Here is a 21348-nt window from a genome sequence, read left to right as displayed (position 1 = left end):
CCTACTTTTATTTGAAATTATAAAACTAACTCTATTACCCTAATTTTGTTAAAATTATCAAATTACCCCTTAACCTAATTGACCTACCCTTCCCCTCCCTTCTTCTCTTCAATGCTGCGCAGCCAACACACCTACGGCTTCCTCCTCACCCATGGAAGAAAAGTGAACATATTGAAAGGGAGGAAGGAGTTGCATCGTGACCGCCACACAGCCGCCGCGCCTACCCACTCACCACCGCAATACGAGGAGCTCCATGGCCGCTGCTATCAAGCTCGCAGGTAAGAGAAACAGAGGCAACGTGGGGAAGGAAGGGAGTGGTGCACGAAATTGTGATCTCAATGGCGCCAACAACTTGGTACGCACAATTGTAATATCACTCTTTTTCACAACTTCGCACAACTAACCAGCAAGTGCACTGGGTCGTCCATGTAATAAACCTTACGTGAGTAAGGGTCGATCTCACGGAGATTGTTGGTATGAAGCAAGTTATGGTCGTCTTGTAAATCTCAGTCAGGCGGATTCTAATGGTTATAATAGTTTTCGAATATAAAGATAAATAAAGCATAAAATAAAGATAGAGATACTTATGTAGTTCATTGGTGGGAATTTCATATAAGCGCATGAAGATACTGTGTTCCTTCTGAATCTCTGCTTTCCTACTGCTTTCATTCAATCACTCTTACTCCTTTCTATGGCAAGCTGTATGTAGGGCATCACCATTGTCAATGGCTACTTCCCATCCTCTCAGTGAAAATGGTCCAAATGCGCTGTCACAGCACGGCTAATCATCTGTCGGTTCTCGATCATGTCGGAATAGGATCCATTGATCCTTTTGCGTTTGTCACTACGCCCAACACTCGCGAGTTTGAAGCTCGTCACAGTCATCCCATCTCAGATCCTACTTGGAATACCACAGACAAGGTTTAGACTTTCTGGATCTTAGGAATGGCTGCCAATAATTCTAGCTTATACCACGAAGACTCTTATTAAGGAATCAAAGAGATACTCATTCAATCAAATGTAGAACGGAGGTGTTTGTCAGGCACGCGTTCATAAGTGAGAATGATGATGAGTATCACGGATCATCACATTCATCAAGTTGAAGTGTGAATGAATATCTTAGATTAAGAATAAGCATGAATTGAATAGAAGACAGTAGTAATTGCATTAATACTCGAGGAACAATAGAGCTCCACACCCTTAATCTATGGTGTGTAGAAACTCCACCGTTGAAAATATATAAGTACAAGGTCTAGGCATGGCCGAATGGCCAGCCTCCCTAAATGGCATATGAATTCGAAAATAGGGAAAAAGACCCCTAGTACAATAGTAAAAATTTCTATTTATACTAAACTAGTTACTAGGGTTACAGAAGTAAGTAAATGATGCAGAAATCCACTTCCTGGGCCCACTTTGGTGTGTTCTTGGGCTGAGCTTGAGCTATACACGTGCAGAGGATTCTCTTGGGGTTAAACGCCAAGTTGTAACGTGTTTCTGGCGTTTAACTCTGGTTTGTGACATGTTTCTGGCATTTTACTCCAGAATGCAGCATGGAATTGGTGTTGAATGCCAGTTTGTGTCGTCTAAACTTGAATAAAGTATGGACTATTATATATTGCTGGAAAGCCCTAGATGTCTACTTTCCAACGCAATTGAGAGCGCGCCATTTGGAGTTCTTTAGCCCGAAAAAATCTATTTCGAGTGTAGGGAGGTCAGAATCCAACAGTATCACCAGTCCTTTGTCAGCCTCCTATCAGATTTTTGCTCAGGTCCCTCAATTTCAGCCAGAAAATACCTGAAATCATAGAAAAACACACAAACTCATAGTAAAGTCCAGAAATGTGAATTTTGCATAAAAACTAATAAAAACATCCCTAAAAGTAGCTAGATCTTACTAAAAACTACCTAAAAATAATACCAAAAAGCGTATAAATTATCCGCTCATCACAACACCAAACTTAAATTGTTGCTTGTCCCCAAGTAACTGAAAATCAAATAGGATAAAACGAAGAGAATATACTGTAAATCTCAAAATATCAATGAATATTAGTTCTAATTAAATAAGCGGGACTTGTAGCTTTTTGCTTCTGAACAGTTTTGGCATCTCACTTTATCCTTCGAAGTTTAGAATGATTGGGATCCATAGGAACTCAGAGTTCAGATAGTGTTATTGATTCTCCTAGTTAAGTATGTTGATTCTTGAACACAGCTACTTTTATGAATCTTGGCCGTGGCCCTAAGCACTTTGTTTTCCAATATTACCACCGGATACATAAATGCCACAGACACATGACTGGATGAACCTTTTCAGATTGTGACTCAGCTTTGCTAAAGTCCCCAGTTAGAGGTGTCCAGAGCTCTTAAGCACACTCTTTTTGCTTTGGATCACGACTTTAACCACTCAGTCTCAAACTTTTCACTTGGACCTGCATGCCACAAGCACATGGTTAGGGACAGCTTGATTTAGCCACTTAGGCCTGGAATTTATTTCCTTGGGCCCTCCTATCCATTGCTGCTCAAAGCCTTGGATCCTTTTTACCCTTGCCTTTTGGTTTTAATGGCTATTGGCTTTTTCTGCTTGCTTTTTCTTTTTCTTTCTTCAATATTTTTTTTGCCACTTTTTTTTCGCAATCTTTTTTCTTTACTGCTTTTTCTTACTTCAAGAATCAATTTCATGATTTTTCAGATTATCAATAACATTTTTCTTGTTCATCATTCTTTCAAGAGCCAACAATTTTAACATTCATAAACAATAAGATCAAAAATATGCACTGTTCAAGCATTCATTCAGAAAACAAAAAAGTATTGTCACCACATCAATATAATTAAACTAATTTCAAGGATGAATTCGAAACTCATGTACTTCTTGTTCTTTTGTATTAGAAATATTTTTTCATTTAAGAAAGGTGAAGGATTCATGAAATTATTCATAGCCTTAAGACATAGACACTAGATACTAATGGTCATGTAATAAAGACACAAACATAGACAAACATGAAGCATAAAGTCGAAAAACAAAGAGATAAGAACAAGGAAGTTAAGGAATGAGTCTACCTTAGTGATGGTGGCACCTTCTTCTTGAAGGACCAATGGTGTTCTTGAGCTCCTCTATGTCTCTTCCTTGCCTTTGTTGCTCCTCCCTCATAGCTCTTTGATCTTCTCTAATATCATTGAGAATGATGGAGTGTTCTTGGTGTTCCATCCTTAATTGGTTCATGTCATGACTCAATCCTTCTAGAGAAGTGTTGAGTTATTCCCAATAGTTGTTTGGAGGAAAATGCATCCCTTGAGGCATCTCAGGGATTTCTTGATGATGAGCTTCCTCATGTGTCTCTTGAGATCCATGAATGGGCTCTCTTGTTTGTTCCATCCTCTTCTTCTAATCTCTTGTCGGATCTCCGAATATTTGCCCTTTTTGAGCTTAAAAGGGACCTCAGGGATCACCTTTTTCATGGCCACAACTTCATAGAAGTGGTCTTGATGGGCTTTTGAGATGAATCTCTCCATCTCTCATGACTCAGAGGTGGAAGCAATTGCCTTTTCTTTCCTCTTTCTTGAGGTTTCTCTGGCCTTAGGTGCCATCAATGGTTATGGAAAAACAAAAAAAATATGCTTTTACCACACCAAACTTAGAATGTTGCTCATCCTCGAGCAAAAGAAGAAAGAATAGAAGAAGAAGAAGAAGAAGAAGAAGAAGAAGAAGAAGAAGAAGAAGATATAGAGGAGAGGGAGAGAGGTGTGTATTCGGCTAAGGGGGAGAGAGAGGGTTGTGTTGTATGAAAATGAAGAAGGATGGAGGGGTTTATATAGTGGAGGGAGAGGGGTTTGGGTTCAGTCATTTAGGGTGGGTTTGGGGGGAAAGAGATTTTGAATTTGAAGGTAGGTGGGGTTTATGGGGAAGAGTGGATGGATGTGATTGGTGAAGGAGTAATGGGAATGAGAGATTGAGGTGATTGGTGAAGGGTATATTGTTATTGGATTGTGTGAAGAAGAGAGAAATGGGGTAGGTGGAGATCCTGTGGGGTCCACAGATCCTGAGGTGATCCTATGGGGTCCACAGATCTTGAGGTGTCAAGAATTTCTCATCCTTGCATCTTTTAGGCATGTAAAATGCCCTCTATGCAATCCTGGCATTTAACGCCAGACTGCAGCTTGTTTCTGGTGTTAAATGCCCAAATGTAGCCTGTTTCTGGCGTTTAACGCCAGCCTGATGCCTTGGTGCACGAAATTGCAATCACACTTTTGCAATTCCGCACAACTAACCAGCAAGTGCACTGGGTCGTCCAAGTAACACCTTACGTGAGTAAGGGTCGATCCCACGGAGATTGTCAGCTTGAAGCAAGCTATGGTTATCTTGTAACTCTTAGTCAGGATATCAATAATTATCAGGGTTGATTGTAAAAAGTAAAAGAACATGAAATAAATACTTGTTTTGCAGTAATGGAGAACAGGTTGAGGTTTTGGAGATGCTCTATCTTCTGAATCTCTGCTTTCCTACTGTCTTCTTCTTCATGCACGCAAGACTCCTTCCATGGCAAGCTGTATGTGGGGTTTCACTGTTGTCAATGGCTACCTCCCATCCTCTCAGTGAAAATGTTCAACGTGCTCTGTCACAGCATGGCTAATCATCTGTCGGTTCTCAATCAGGTTGGAATAGAATCCAGTGATTCTTTTGCGTCTGTCACTAACGCCCAGCCATCAGAAGTTTGAAGCTCGTCACAGTCATTCAATCCTTGAATTCTACTCATAATACCACAGACAAGGTTTAGACCTTCCGGATTCTCTTGAATGCCGCCATCAATTCTAGCTTATACCACGAAGATTCTGATTAAGGAATCCAAGAGATATCTACTCAATCTAAGGTAGAACGGAGGTGGTTGTCAGGCACACGTTCATAGGTGAGAATGATGATGAGTGTCACGGATCATCACATTCATCAGGTTTAGGAACAAGTGATATCTTAGAATAGAAGCAAGCGTGATTGAATGAAAAACAATAGTAATTGCATTAATCCATCAAGACACAGTAGAGCTCCTCACCCCCAACCATGGGGTTTAGAGACTCATGCTGTAGAAGATACAATGAGAAACGTGTAAAGTGTCATGAGGTACAGATACAATATCAAAAGGTCCTATTAATAGTGAACTAGTAACCTAGGGTATACAGAAATGAGTAAATGACGTAAAAATCCACTTCTGGGGTCCACTTGGTGTGTGCTTGGGCTGAGCATTGAAGCTTTCATGTGTAGAGACTTTTTCTGGAGTTAAACGCCAGCTTTTATGCCAGTTTGGGCGTTTAACTCCAATTTTTGTGCCAGTTCCGGTGTTAAACGCCGGGAATTCTGAAGCTGATTTGCAACGCCGGTTTGGGCCATCAAATCTCGGGCAAAGTACAGATTATTATACATTGCTGGAAAGCCCAGGATGTCTACTTTCCAACGCCGTTAAGAGCACTCCAATTGGGCTTCTGTAGCTCCAGAAAATCCACTTCGAGTGCAGGGAGGTCAGAATCCAACAGCATCTGCAGTCCTTTTCAGCCTCTAAATCAGATTTTTGCTCAGGTCCCTCAATTTCAGCCATAAAATACCTGAAATCACAGAAAAACACAAAAACTCATAGTAAAGCCCAGAAAAGTGAATTTTAAATAAAAACTAATAAAAACATACTAAAAACTAACTAAACTGTACTAAAAACATACTAAAAATAGTGCGAAAAAGCGTATAAATTATCTGCTCATCACAACACCAAACTTAAATTGTTGCTTGTCCCCAAGCAACTGAAAATCAAAATAGAATAAAAAGAAGAGAATATACTATAGACTCCAAAATATCAAAGAAACTTAGCTCCAATTAGATGAGCGGGACTAGTAGCTTTTTGCTTCTGAACAGTTTTGGCATCTCACTTTATCCTTTGAAGTTTAGAATGATTGGCATCTATAGGAACTCAGAACTCAGATAGTGTTATTGATTCTTCTAGTGAAGTATGATGATTCTTGAACATAGCTACTTTATGAGTCTTGGCTATGGCCCAAAGCACTCTGTTTTCCAGTATTACCACCGGATACATTCATGCCACAGACACATACTTGGGTGAACATTTTCAAATTGTGACTCAGCTTTGCTAGAGTCCCCAATTAGAGGTGTCCAGGGTTCTTAAGCACACTTTTTTTGCCTTGGATCACAACTTTATTATTATTATTTTTTTTTCATTTTTTTTCTTTTTTTTTTGTATTCACTGCTTTTTCTTGTTTCAAGAATCAATTTCATAATTTTTCAGATCCTCAATAACATTTCTCCTTTTCCATCATTCTTTCAAGAGCCAACAATTTTAACATTCTTAAAGCAACAAATTCAAAAGACATATGCACTGTTCAAGCATTCATTCAGAAAGCAAAAAGTATTGTCACCACATCAAACTAATTCAACTAGTTTCAAAGATGAATTTGAAATCCTGTACTTCTTGTTGTTTTGTGATTAGAGCATTTTTCATTTAAGAGAGGTGATGGACTAATAGGACATTCATAGCTTTAAGACATGAACCTTAAATTTTATTAATCATGAATTAAGAACAAGACTCAAAAATAGATATAAGATAAGACTAATAGTAGTAGAAAACAAAAATTTAAATGGACTCCTAATGATAGAGGTTATCACAGAGTTAGGACTCAACAACCTTGATTTTGAGAAGTGGATGCTCCCTCAACTTGTGGGGTATCTGACCCTTCAAGGGAGAGCTTTTGGCGCTTCAACTTCTGTAGCTCACGCCCCTGCTTCTCTTGTTCCTTCATCAATTTGCAGAGCATGCAGTTTTGATTCTGCTGTTCTTCCTTAATTTGTTCCATAGCTTCTTGTAGCTTGATAACAGATGCTTCTAGACGAGTCCAGTAGTCAATTTCAGGAAGTTCAGGGAGGAACTCCTGCGCCCTTCTTTTGATAGAGTTATCTTGCATTTGTCCTTCCATTGACCTCTTGGTGATTGGGTGCTCAATTGGGATGAATTCATCTACTCCCATCCTCACCCCAGCATCTTTACATAGCAAAGAGATTAAGCTTGGGTAAGCCAGTTTGGCTTCAGTGGAATTCTTGTTTGCAATTGTGTAGATCTCACAAGCAATCAGATGATGAACCTCCACTTCTCTTCCCAGCATAATACAATGAATCATCATTGCTCTCTTGATAGTAACCTCAGAACGGTTGCTAGTGGGCAATATGGAACGCCCTATGAAGTTCAACCAGCCTCTTGCAACTGGTTTGAGATCTCCCCTCTTGAGTTGGTTTGGGACACCTTTTGAATTGGTTGTCCACTTAGTTCCAGGGAGGCATATGTCCTCTAGAACTTGATCGAACCCCTTATCTGCTCTCACCATTCTCCTATTAAAGGATTCAGGATCATCTTGCAGTTGAGGCAATTTGAAGATCTCTCTTATTTTGTCCAGATGGAAGTAGATAACTTTCCCTCTGACCATGGTTCTGTAAGTATGGAAAGCGGTTCCAGTCATTCTCTGCTTATCTGTCAGCCACAGATTTGAGTAGAATTCCTGAACCATATTTCTTCCAACCTTTATCTCAGGATTGGTTAGAACTTCCCATCCTCTATTTCGAATTTGCTCTTGGATCCCCGGATATTCATCTTCTTTTAGATCGAATTTGACTTCTGGGATCACTGACCTCAGACCCATTATTTTGTGATAATGGTCTTCATGTTCTTTGGTTAAGAACTTCTCTTGATTCCAAAGACTCCTTGGATTATTCTCTTTCTTGCCTCTTGAATTGGTTTGTTTTCCGTTAGGAGCCATGATCTTGATGATTTTTACCTTAGTGATCACGAAAAAGCACACCAAACTTAGAGGTTTGCTTGCCCTCAAGCAAAAGAAAGGAAAGAGGGGAGAGAGGAGGAGAGCAAATTTGAATGGTGGGGAGAAAGGGATGGCCGAACATGTATTTATAAGGGAGGGGGAGAGATTTCGAAAATTTTGAAGGATATTTCAGAAGATATGGAAAGAATTTGAGAAGTATTTGAGTTTTTGAAGAAGATTTGGGAAGGATTTGAGAGAGATTTGAAGAATGATTTTAATTTTTTGAAAATTTGAATGTGAATGATGAAAGTTTGAAATGTGTTTATGTAGAAAATTATGGATCAAAACAGGAAAGTTTGAAAAAATTTTAATTAGAAAGCAAAATCTCTGTCCCCCACCTTTCTGGCGTTAAACGCCCAGAATGGTATCCATTCTGGCGTTTAACGCCCAAATGTTGGCCATTGTGGGCGTTTAACGCCCAGCCAGGTACCCTGGCTGGCGTTAAACGCCAGAATTCCCTTCATCACTGGGCGTTTTGCTAAACGCCCAGGATGCTGCACACCTGGTGTTAAACGCCCAGAATGGTGCCCATTCTGGCGTTTAATGCCCAAAATGGCACCTTTACTGGCGTTAAACGCCCAGAATGGTGCCTATTCTGGCGTTTAACGCCCAAAGTACCCCTTACTGGCATTTTTTCGCCAGCAGGCTCTTTTTCTCTGCTTTTTGCACTGAATCCTTCTGTAACTCTGTGAATTCCTTCAATTTTGATAATTGCCCTTTGAGAATATGTATCAAACTTTGATTAAACAAAACAGATAACCTGCTAATGACTGGGTTGCCTCCCAGCAAGCGCTTCTTTATTGTCTTTAGCTGGACCTTCACTGAGAATCATTCAAGCCTCAATTTTAAGCATTCCTGCTCAAAATTGCTTTCAAGATAATGCTTGATCCTCTGTCCATTAACAATGAACTTTTTGTCAGAATCAGTATCCTGAAGCTCAACATATCCATATGGTGATACTCCTGTAATCACATACGGACCCCTCCAGTGGGATTTAAGTTTTCCTGGGAACAGTCTGAGCCTAGAGTTGAAGAGCAGAACTTTTTGTCCTGGCTCAAAGACTCTGGATGACAACTTCTTGTCATGCCACTTCTTTGCCTTTTCCTTATAAATTTTTGCATTTTCAAAGGCACTGAGTCTAAATTCATCTAGCTCATTTAGCTGGAGCAATCTTTTTTCACCAGCTAACTTAGCATCCAGGTTTAGGAATCTGGTTGCCTAGTAGGCTTTATGTTCTAGTTCCACGGGCAGATGACAGGCCTTGCCATACACAAGTTGGTATGGAGAGGTTCCTATTGGAGTCTTGAATGCTGTTCTGTATGCCCACAGAGCATCATCCAAGCTCTTTGCCCAATCCTTTCTACGGGCAATTACAGTCCGTTTTAGGATTCTTTTTAGCTCTCTGTTAGAGACTTCAGCTTGCCCATTTGTCTGTGGATGATATGGGGTTGCCACTTTGTGGCTAATTCCATATCGGACCATAGCAGAGTACAGCTGTTTATTGCAGAAATGAGTGCCCCCATCACTGATTAGTACTCTGGGAACACCAAACCTGCTGAAGATGTGTTTCTGGAGGAATTTCAGCACGGTCTTAGTATCATTAGTGGGTGTAGCAATTGCTTCTACCCATTTAGATACATAGTCTATTGCCACCAGAATGTAAGTGTTTGAGTATGATGGTGGGAATGGACCCATAAAGTCAATGCCCCATACATCAAACAATTCAATCTCTAGGATCCCTTGTTGAGGCATGGCATATCCATGAGGCAAGTTACCAGCTCTTTGGCAACTGTCACAGTTACGCACAAACTCCCGGGCATCTCTATAGAGAGTAGGCCAATAGAAGCCACATTGGAGGACCTTAGTGGCTGTTCGCTCACTTCCGAAATGTCCCCCATACTGTGATCCATGGCAATGCCACAGGATCCTTTGTGCTTCCTCTCTGGGTACACATATGTGGATCATTCCGTCTGCACATCTCTTAAAGAGATATGGCTCATCCCATAGGTAGTACTTGGCATCTGAAATTAATTTCTTTCTTTGCACCCTGCTGTACTCCTGGGGTATGAACCTCACAGCTTTATAATTTGCAATATCTGCAAACCATGGAGCTTCCTGAATGGCAAAGAGTTGCTCATCTGGGAAAGTCTCAGAGATCTCAGTTGAAGGGAGGGACGCCCCAGCTACTGGTTCTATTTGGGACAGATGATCTGCTACTTGGTTTTCTGTCCCTTTTCTGTCTCTTATTTCTATATCAAACTCTTGCAGAAGCAACACCCATCTTATGAGCCTGGGTTTTGAATCCTGCTTTGTGAGTAAGTACTTAAGAGCAGCATAGTCAGTGTACACAATCACCTTTGATCCTACTAGATAGGATCTAAACTTGTCAATGGCATAGACCACTGCGAGTAACTCTTTTTCTGTGGTTGTGTAATTCTTCTGTGCATCATTTAGAACACGGCTGGCATAATAAATGACGTGCAGAAGCTTGTTATGCCTCTGTCCCAACACTGCACCAATGGCATGGTCACTAGCATCACACATTAGTTCAAATGGTAATGTCCAGTCTGGTGGTGTGACCAGCTTGGCTTTCAGGGTCTCAAATGCCTGCAGACACTGTGTGTCAAACACAAATGGTGTATCAACAGCTAGCAGGTTGCTCAGAGGTTTTGCAATTTTCGAAAAATCCTTTATAAACCTTCTGTAGAATCCTGCATGTCCCAGAAAGCTTCTGATTGCCTTAACATTGGCAGGTGGTGGTAATTTTTCAATTACCTCTACCTTTGCCTTATCCACCTCTATTCCCTTGCTTGAAATTTTGTGCCCAAGGACAATTCCTTCAGTCACCATAAAGTGACATTTCTCCGAGTTTTAAACCAGGTTAGTCTCTTGGCACCTTTTCAGGACAAGTGCTAGGTGGTTAAGACAGGAGCTGAATGAGTCTCCATATACTGAGAAGTCATCCATGAAGACTTCCAGGAATTTCTCCACCATATCAGAGAAGATGGATAGCATGCATCTCTTAAAGGTTGCAGGAGCATTACACAGACCAAAAGGTATCCTCCTGTAGGCAAACACGCCAGAAGGGCAAGTGAATGCTGTTTTCTCTTGGTCTTGAGGATCTACTGCAATTTGGTTGTAACCTGAATAGCCATCCAAAAAGCAGTAATAATCATGACCAGCTAGTCTTTCTAGCATTTGGTCTATGAATGGTAAAGGAAAATGATCCTTTCTGGTGGCTGTATTGAGCCTTCTGTAGTCAATACACATACGCCACCCTGTGACTGTTCTTGTAGGAACCAGTTCATTTTTTTCATTATGAACTACTGTCATGCCTCCCTTCTTAGGGACAACTTGGACAGGGCTCACCCAGGGGCTATCAGAAATAGGATAAATAATCCCAGCCTCTAGTAATTTAGTGACCTCTTTCTGCACCACCTCCTTCATGGCTGGATTTAGCCGCCTTTGTGGTTGAACCACTGGTTTGGCATTATCCTCTAATAGGATCTTGTGCATGCATCTTGCTGGGCTAATGCCCTTAAGATCACTTATGGACCACCCAAGAGCTGTCTTGTGTGTCCTTAGCACTTGAATCAGTGCTTCCTCTTCCTGTGGATTTAAAGCAGAGCTTATGATCACTGGAAAAGTGTCACCCTCTCCCAGAAATGCATACTTCAGGGATGGTGGTAGTGGTTTGAGCTCAGGTTTGGGAGGCTTATCCTCCTCCTGAGGAATTTTCAAAAATTCTTTTGTTTCCTCTGGTTCTTCCTGATCAGGCTGAACATCCATGAAGATGTCCTCTAGCTCTGATTCTAGACTTTCAGTCATATTGATCTCTTCCACCAAAGAGTCAATAATGTCAGCGCCCATGCAGTCATTTGGTGTGTCTGGATGCTGCATAGCTTTTACAGCATTCAACTTGAACTCATCCTCATTGACTCTCAGGGTTACTTCCCCTTTTTGTACATCAATGAGAGTTCGTCCAGTTACTAGGAAAGGTCTTCCTAGAATGAGAGTTGCACTCTTGTGCTCCTCCATTTCCAGCACTACAAAGTCAGTTGGAAAGGCGAATGGCCCAACCTTGACAATCATGTCCTCAATTATGCCTGATGGATATTTAATGGAGCCATCAGCAAGTTGGAGGCATATCAGGGTTAGTTTGACTTCTTCAGTCAGCCCAAGCTTTCTGATAGTGCATGCAGGTATTAGATTGATACTTGCTCCAAGGTCACACAGGGCTGTCTTGGTGCAAGCACCTTCTAATGTGCATGGTATCATAAAGCTTCCTGGATCTTGAAGCTTTTCTGGTAAGCTTTTCAGAATGACTGCACTACATTCTTCAGTGAGAAACACTTTTTTAGTTTCTCTCCAATCCTTCTTATGACTTAAGATTTCTTTCATGAACTTAGCATAAGAAGGTATTTGCTCAAGTGCCTCTGCAAACGGAATCTTTATTTCAAGAGTCATTAGATAGTCTGCTGATGAGCGGATAATTTATACGCTTTTTGGCATTGTTTTTAGGAAGTTTTTAGTAAGTTTAAGCTACTTTTAGGGATGTTTTCATTAGTTTTTATGTTAAATTCACATTTCTGGACTTTACTATGAGTTTGTGTATTTTTCTGTGATTTCAGGTAAATTCTGACTGAAATTGAGGGATTTGAGCAAAACTCTGAAAAAGGCTGACAAAAGGACTGCTGATGCTGTTGGAATCTGACCTCCCTGCACTCGAAATAGATTTTCTGGAGCTACAGAACTCCAATTGGCGCGCTCTCAACGGCGTTGGAAAGTAGACATCCAGGGCTTTCCAGCAATATATAATAGTCCATACTTCATTCGGAAATTGACGACGTAACTTGGCGTTGAACGCCAAGTTCATGCTGCTGTCTGGAGTTAAACGCCAGAAAAACATCATGATCCGGAGTTGAACGCCCAAAACACGTCATAACTCGGAGTTCAACTCCAAGAGGAGCCTCAGCTCGTGGATTGAACAAGCTCAGCCCAAACATACACCAAGTGGGCCCCGGAAGTGGATTTATGCATTAATTACTTACTCATGTAAACCCTAGGAGCTAGTTTATTATAAATAGAACATTTAACTATTGTATTTGACATCTTTTGATCACTTTAGATCTGAGGATCAGATCTTTGAACGCATAGTTCTTAGACCTTGGGGGCTGGCCTCTCGGCCATGCCTGAACCTTTCACTTATGTATTTTCAACGGTGGAGTTTCTACACACCATAGATTAAGGGTGTGGAGCTCTGCTGTACCTCAAGTTTCAATGCCATTAAGATGATATCCTATTCAATTCTATTTATTCCTATTTCAAGATATACGTTGCACTTCAACTTGACGAATGTGATGATCCGTGACACTCATCATCATTCTCACCTATGAACGCGCGTGATTGACAACCACTTCCGTTCTACCTTAGGCCGGGCGCATATCTCTTAGATTCCCCAACAGAATCTTCGTGGTATAAGTTAGATAGATGGCAGCATTCATGAGGATCCGGAAAGTCTAAACCTTGTCTATGGTATTCCGAGTAGGATTCTGGGATTGAATGACTGTGACGAGCTTCAAACTCCTGAAGGCTGGGCGTGATGACAAGCGCAAAAGAATCAATGGATTCTATTCCAACCTGATTGAGAACCGACAGATGATTAGCCATGCGAGTGACAGCCGCAGAGGACCATTTTCACTGAGAGGATGGGATGTAGCCATTGACAACGGGGATGCCCTACAAACAGCTTGCCATGGAAAGGAGTAAGAAGGATTGGATGAAAGCAGTAGGAAAGCAGAGATTCAAGAGGAGCACAGCATCTCCATACACCTATCTGAAATTCCCACCAATGAATCTGCATAAGTGTTCTATCCCTTTTATTATATCATCTATTTTCTTATTTCTATTTTCGAACCCATAAACCCATTTAATCTGCCTATCTGACAAATACAAGGTCACCATAGTATGCTTCATACCAACAATTTCCGTGGGGTCGACCCTTACTCACGTAAGGTATTACTTGGACGACCTAGTGCACTTGCTGGTTAGTTGTGCGGAGTTGTGAATTGAATTTTAGACACCGTGATATTGAGCACCAAGTTTTTGGAGCCATTACCGGGGATTGTTTCGAGTTAGAAAAGAATGAATCACAATTTCGTCCACCAAGTTTTTGGCGCCGTTGCCGGGGATTGTTCGAGTATGGACAACTGACGGTTCATCTTGTTGCTCAGATTAGGTAATTTTTATTAAAAAAAAAAAATTTCGAAAATCCTTTCAAAATCTTCTCCCTATTTTCGAAAATTATTCAAAAAAATTTTTAATATGCATTCTGGAGCTTTATGAAGCATGTTGAAGCCTGGCTGGCTGTAAAGCCATGTCTAAATTCTTTTGGACTGAGGCTTCCTCTTCACATGCTTGAACTATGTATTCTAAAGCTTGGCTGGCCATTGGCCATGTCTAGTGTTTTGGACTGGAGCTTTCATTGAAAGCTTGGCTGGCTATTAAGCCATGTCTAATTCCTGGACCGGAGCTTTAGACTAACATTGCATGATTCCTGGAATTCATATTAAAAATTTTGAATTTCTTATTTTCTTTTTCTTATATGTTTTTCGAAAAAAAAATCAAATAAAATACAAAAAAATTAGAAAATCATAAAAATCAAAAATATTTTGTGTTTCTTGTTTAAGTCTTGTGTCAAGTCATAAGTTTGGTGTCAATTGCATGTTCATCTTTTTCTTGCATAAAATTTTCGAAAAATTCATGCATTCATAGCATTCATCATGATCTTCAAGTTGTTCTTGATGAACTTTCTTGTTTGATCTTCATATTTTCTTGTTTTGTGTTGTATGGTGTTTTTCATATGCATTCTTGCATTCATAGAGTCTAAACATGAAAAATTTCTAAGTTTGGTGTCTTGCATGTTTTCTTTTCTTGAAAATTTTTCAAAATTATGTTCTTGATGTTCATCATGATCTTCAAAGTGTTCTTGGTGTTCATCTTGACATTCATAGTGTTCTTGCATGCATCATGTGTTTTGATCCAAAATTTTCATGCATTTAGTATTTTTAGTGTTTTTCTCTCATCAAAAAAAAAAAATTCAAAAATCAAAAAAAATATCTTATCTTTTTAAATCTTATCTTTTTAAAATCTTTTTCAAAAATCATATCTTTTCCATTTTTTCATCATTTTCGAAAATTTCAAAAATCTTTTTCAAAATATTTTCAAAATCTTTTTCTTATCTTTACATCATATTTTCGAAAATTGCATCAAAAATTAATGTTTTGATTCAAAAATTTCAAGTTTGTTACTTTCTTGTTAAGAAAGATTCAAATTTTAAGTTCTAGAATCATATCTTGTGATTTCTTGTGAGTCAAGTCATTAATTGTGATTTTAAAATTCAAATCTTTTTCAAAACTAATTTCAATCTTATCTTTTCAAAACCATATCTTTTTAAATCATATCTTTTATATCATATTTTTTTTTCAAAATTTTATCTTTTTCAAAAAAAAATTTAAAATATCTTTTCTAACTTCTTATCCTCTTATCTTTTCAAATTTGATTTTAATATCTTTTTCAACTAACTAATTAATTTTTTTTTTTTGTTTCTTATCTTTTTCAAAACCACCTAACTACTTTTCCCTCTCTAATTTTCGAAAATACCTCCCTCTTTTTCAAAAATTCTTTTTAATTAATTAATTGTTTCAAATTTTAGTTTTAATTTTCGAAAATTACTAACCCATTTTTCAAAATTATTTTCGAATTTCTCTCCCCCTCATCTCTTTCTATTTATTTTATTTATTTACTAACACTTCTCTTCACCTCTCTTCATCTCCAATCACTGCCTCTATCCTCACCATTGTGATTGGATTCTCCACTTTTATTCCTTTCTTCTTCTACTAACAATAAGGAACCTCTTTACTGTGACATAGAGGATTCCTCTTTCTTTTCTTGTTCTCTTCTTCCCTATATGAGCAGGAACAAGGAAAAAGGCTTGCAAAAAAAAAAAGAAGAAAAAAAAAGAGAAAAAGGGAAGACAAAAAAAAAAAGCTTCCACCTCTGAGTCATGGGAGATGGAAAGACTAATATAAGCCGTCATAGCTCAGTGGTAGAACATGTGGCTGCAAACCAAGAGATTCCTGAGATACCTCAGGGAATAAGTTGTCCTCCACACAAATATTGGAAACAACTAAGGGGAGGAACACCAAAATTACTAGGAATCATTCAAAAGAAGCAAGGAAGAGACATAAAGAAGCTCAAAGAGCACCATTGGTTCTTCAAGAAGGCGCCACCCTCACTCAGGTGGATTCATTCCTTGTTCTTATTTCTTTCTGCTTTTCGGTTTTTAATGCTGTGTTTATCTATGTTTTGTGTCTTTATTTCATGATCATTAGTATGTAACCATGCCTTAAAGCTATGAATAAATTCCATTAATCCTTCACTTCTCTTAAAAGAAAAATGTTTTAATTCAAAAGAACAAGAAGTACATAAATTTCAAAAATAGCTCTTGAATTTAGTTTAATTATATTGATGTGGTGACAATACTTTTATTTTCTGAATGAATGCTTGAACAGTGCATATGTCTTTTGATCTTGTTGTTTATGAATGTTAAAATTGTTGGCTCTTGAAAGAATGATGAACAAAGAGAAATGTTATTGAGGATCTGAAAAATCATGAAATTGATTCTTGAAGCAAGAAAAAGCAGTGAAAAAGAAGAAGCATTCGAAAAAAAAAAAAGAGTATATAGAAAAAGAAGGAGCAGTAGAAAAAGCCAATAGCCCTTAAAACCAAAAGGCAAGGGTAAAAAGGATCCAAGGCTTTGAGCATCAATGGATAGGAGGGCCCAAGGAAATAAAATCCAGGCCTAAGCGGCTAAATCAAGCTGTCCCTAACCATGTGCTTATGTCATGAAGGTCCAAGCAAAAAGCTTGAGACTAAGTGGTTAAAGTCGTGATCCAAGGCAAAAGAGTGTGCTTAAGAGCTCTGGACGAACTGGGGACTTTAGCAAAGCTAAGTCACAATCTGAAGGTTCACCCAGTTATGTGTCTGTGGCATTTATGTATCCGGTGGTAATACTGGAAAACAAAGTGCTTAGGGCCACGGCCAAGACTCATTAGTAGCTGTGTTCAAGAATCAACATGCTTAACTAGGAAAGTCAATAACACTATCCGAAATTCTAAGTTCCTAGAGAAGCCAATCATTCTAAACTTCAAAGGAAAAAGTGAGATGCCAAAACTGTTCAGAAGCAAAAAGCTACAAGTCCCGCTCATTTAATTATAATTAATATTCATTGATATTTCTGAATTTATAGTATATTCTCTTCTTTTTATCCTATTTTATTTTCAGTTGCTTGGGGACAAGCAACAATTTAAGTTTGGTGTTGTGATGAGCGGATAATTTATACGCTTTTTGGCATTGTTTTTAGGAAGTTTTTAGTAAGTTTAAGCTACTTTTAGGGATGTTTACATTAGTTTTATGTTAAATTCACATTTCTGGACTTTACTATGAGTTTGTGTGTTTTTCTGTGATTTCAGGTAAATTCTGACTGAAATTGAGGGATTTGAGCAAAACTCTGAAAAAGGCTGACAAAAGGACTGCTGATGCTGTTGGAATCTGACCTCCCTGTACTCGAAATGGATTTTCTGGAGCTACAGAACTCCAATTGGCGCGCTCTCAACGGCGTTGGAAAGTAGACATCCAGGGCTTTCCAGCAATATATAATAGTCCATACTTCATTCGGAAATTGACGACGTAACTTGGCGTTGAACGCCAAGTTCATGCTGCTGTCTGGAGTTAAACGCCAGAAAAACGTCATGATCCGGAGTTGAACGCCCAAAACACGTCATAACTCGGAGTTCAACTCCAAGAGGAGCCTCAGCTCGTGGATTGAACAAGCTCAGCCCAAACATACACCAAGTGGGCCCCGGAAGTGGATTTATGCATCAATTACTTACTCATGTAAACCCTAGGAGCTAGTTTATTATAAATAGAACATTTAACTATTGTATTTGACATCTTTTGATCACTTTAGATCTGAGGATCAGATCTTTGAATGCATAGTTCTTAGACCTTGGGGGCTGGCCTCTCGGCCATGCCTGAACCTTTCACTTATGTATTTTCAACGGTGGAGTTTCTACACACCATAGATTAAGGGTGTGGAGCTCTGCTGTGCCTCAAGTTTCAATGCCATTAAGATGATATCCTATTCAATTCTATTTATTCCTATTTCAAGATATACGTTGCACTTCAACTTGACGAATGTGATGATCCGTGACACTCATCATCATTCTCACCTATGAACGCGTGTGATTGACAACCACTTCCGTTCTACCTTAGGCCGGGCGCATATCTCTTAGATTCCCCAACAGAATCTTCGTGGTATAAGTTAGATAGATGGCAGCATTCATGAGGATCTGGAAAGTCTAAACCTTGTCTATGGTATTCCGAGTAGGATTCTGGGATTGAATGACTGTGACGAGCTTCAAACTCCTGAAGGCTGGGCGTGATGACAAGCACAAAAGAATCAATGGATTCTATTCCAACCTGATTGAGAACCGACAGATGATTAGCCATGCGAGTGACAGCCGCAGAGGACCATTTTCACTGAGAGGATGGGATGTAGCCATTGACAACGGTGATGCCCTACAAACAGCTTGCCATGGAAAGGAGTAAGAAGGATTGGATGAAAGCAGTAGGAAAGCAGAGATTCAAGAGGAGCACAGCATCTCCATACACCTATCTGAAATTCCCACCAATGAATCTGCATAAGTGTTCTATCCCTTTTATTATATATCATCTATTTTCTTATTTCTATTTTCGAACCCATAAACCCATTTAATCTGCCTATCTGACAAATACAAGGTCACCATAGTATGCTTCATACCAACAATCTCCGTGGGATCGACCCTTACTCACGTAAGGTATTACTTGGACGACCTAGTGCACTTGCTGGTTAGTTGTGCGGAGTTGTGAATTGAATTTTAGACACCGTGATATTGAGCACCAAGTTTTTGGAGCCATTACCGGGGATTGTTTCGAGTTAGAAAAGAATGAATCACAATTTCGTCCACCATCTGCAAAGCGGGCAAATTGCTTATCCTATTCCGCTTGGCGGAGTTTCTGAGGATAAGGCATCTTGGCTTTATATTCCTCAACCTTAGTTGCTGCAGGTTTATTCCTTACAGAGGTGGTTGGAGAAGCCTTTTTAGAGGGGTTACTATCAGCACTCTCAGGTATCTGATTCCCCATTGGCGTTTGAACGCCAGGATTGGGTGAAGAATGGGCGTTTAACGCCAACTTTTTCCCCTTTTCTGGCGTTTGAACGCCAGAACTGGGCAGGGAATGAGCGTTTAACGCTAGCTTTTCCCCCCTTTCTGGCGTTTGGACGCCAAGAGTATTCCTCTCTGGGCTCTTACTGTCCTCAGAGGGATTTTGGACAGTGGTTTGGTTATCCTCTGTCAATTGTTCCTTTATTGGCTTCTTACTACTTTTAGCAGTGTTATTCAATGTCTTCCCACTCCTCAGTTAAACTGCTTGGCATTCTTCTGTTATCTGTTTAGATAACTACTGTTTTGCCTGATTCAACTCTGATTCTATGTTCTTGTTAGCAATTTTAGTTTCTTGGAGCATCTCTTTAAATTCTGCTAACTGTTTTTGTCATCAGGTGTAATTGCTGATTAAGCTCAACCATCTGTTCTTGAGGATTAGGATCAGTGGCTACTGCCATAACTTCTTCTTTTATAGAGAACTCATTGCTAGAGTACAAATGTTGATTTCTAGCAACAGTATCTATAAGCTCTTGAGCCTCTTCAATCGTCTTCCTCATATGTATAGATCCACCAGCTGAGTGGTCTAGAGACATCTGAGCTTTTTCTGTAAGCCCATAGTAGAAGATGTCTAACTGTACCCACTCTGAAAACATTTCAAAGGGGCATTTTCTTAGCATACCTCTATACCTCTCCCAGGTATTATAAAGGGATTCATTATCCTCTTGTTTAAAGCCTTGGATGTCCAGCCTTAGCTGTGTCATCTTTTTTGAAGGGTAAAATTGATTCAGGAATTTGTCTGATAACTGTTTCCATGTCTTTATGCTTGCTGGAGGTTGGTTATTCAACCACCTCTTAGCTTGATCTTTTACAGCAAATGGAAACAGTAATAGTCTGTAGACATCCTGATCCACCTCTTTATCACGTACTGTGTCAGCAATTTGTAAGAATTGTGCCAGAAACTCAGTAGGTTATTCCTGTGGAAGACCAGAATACTGGCAATTTTGCTGCACCATGATAATGAGTTGAGGATTTAGCTCAAAGCTGCTTGCTTTAATGGGAGGTATACAGATGCTACTCCCATATGCAGCTGTAATGGGGTTAGCATATGACCCCAGAGTCCTTCTAGACTGTTCAATTCCACTTAGGTCCATGATGGAGAAAGGGAATATGATATGGATTCACAAGTAAAGTATTTTTTTTTATTTGACCGAAAATAATAAAATAAAACAAATGGAAAATAAAATCAAATTTCGAAAACTAAAAGAAAATAAGATCAAAGCAAATTGAAAACTAAATCAATTAGTTAATTAAAAAGATTTTGGAATTAGCAATTGAAAATATATGATTGAAAATCATTTTGAAAAAGATTTGATTTTTTTAAATGAGGAAAGAGAAAAACAACAAAATGACACCAAACTTAAAATTTTTAGAAAATCAAACACAAATTTTCGAAAATTTTAAAGGAGAAACACAAAGAATACACCAAACTTAGAATTTTTAAAGAAGAAAGAACTAAGAACATGCAAATTCAAAAAATTAAAAGAAAACAAAAGCATGCAATTGACACCAAATTTAAAATATGAAACTAAACTCAAATAAAAGACTCTAAACCAACAAAAATAAAACAGTCCTAATCTAAGCAACAAGATACACCGTCAGTTGTCCAAACTCGAAACAATCCCCGGCAACGGCACCAAAAACTTGGTGCACGAAATTGCAATCACACTTTTGCAATTCCGCACAACTAACCAGCAAGTGCACTGGGTCGTCCAAGTAATACCTTACGTGAGTAAGGGTCGATCCCACGGAGATTGTCGGCTTGAAGTAAGCGATGGTTATCTTGTAACTCTTAGTCAGGATATCAATAATTATCAGGTTGATTGTAAAAAGTAAAAGAACATGAAATAAATACTTGTTTTGCAGTAATGGAGAACAGGTTGAGGTTTTGGAGATGCTCTATCTTCTGAATCTCTACTTTCCTACTGTCTTCTTCTTCATGCACGCAAGACTCCTTCCATGGCAAGTTGTATGTAGGGTTTCACCGTTGTCAATGGCTACCTCCCATCCTCTCAGTGAAAATGTTCAACGTGATCTGTCACAGCACGGCTAATCATCTGTCGGTTCTCAATCAGGTTGGAATAGAATCCAGTGATTCTTTTGCGTCTGTCACTAACGCCCAGCCTTCAGGAATTTGAAGCTCGTCACAGTCATTCAATCCTTGAATCCT

The sequence above is a fragment of the Arachis stenosperma genome, chromosome 10 (genome assembly GCF_014773155.1).
Source record: "Arachis stenosperma cultivar V10309 chromosome 10, arast.V10309.gnm1.PFL2, whole genome shotgun sequence".
Taxonomy (NCBI): domain Eukaryota; kingdom Viridiplantae; phylum Streptophyta; class Magnoliopsida; order Fabales; family Fabaceae; genus Arachis; species Arachis stenosperma.
This window is presented reverse-complemented; position numbering follows the sequence as displayed.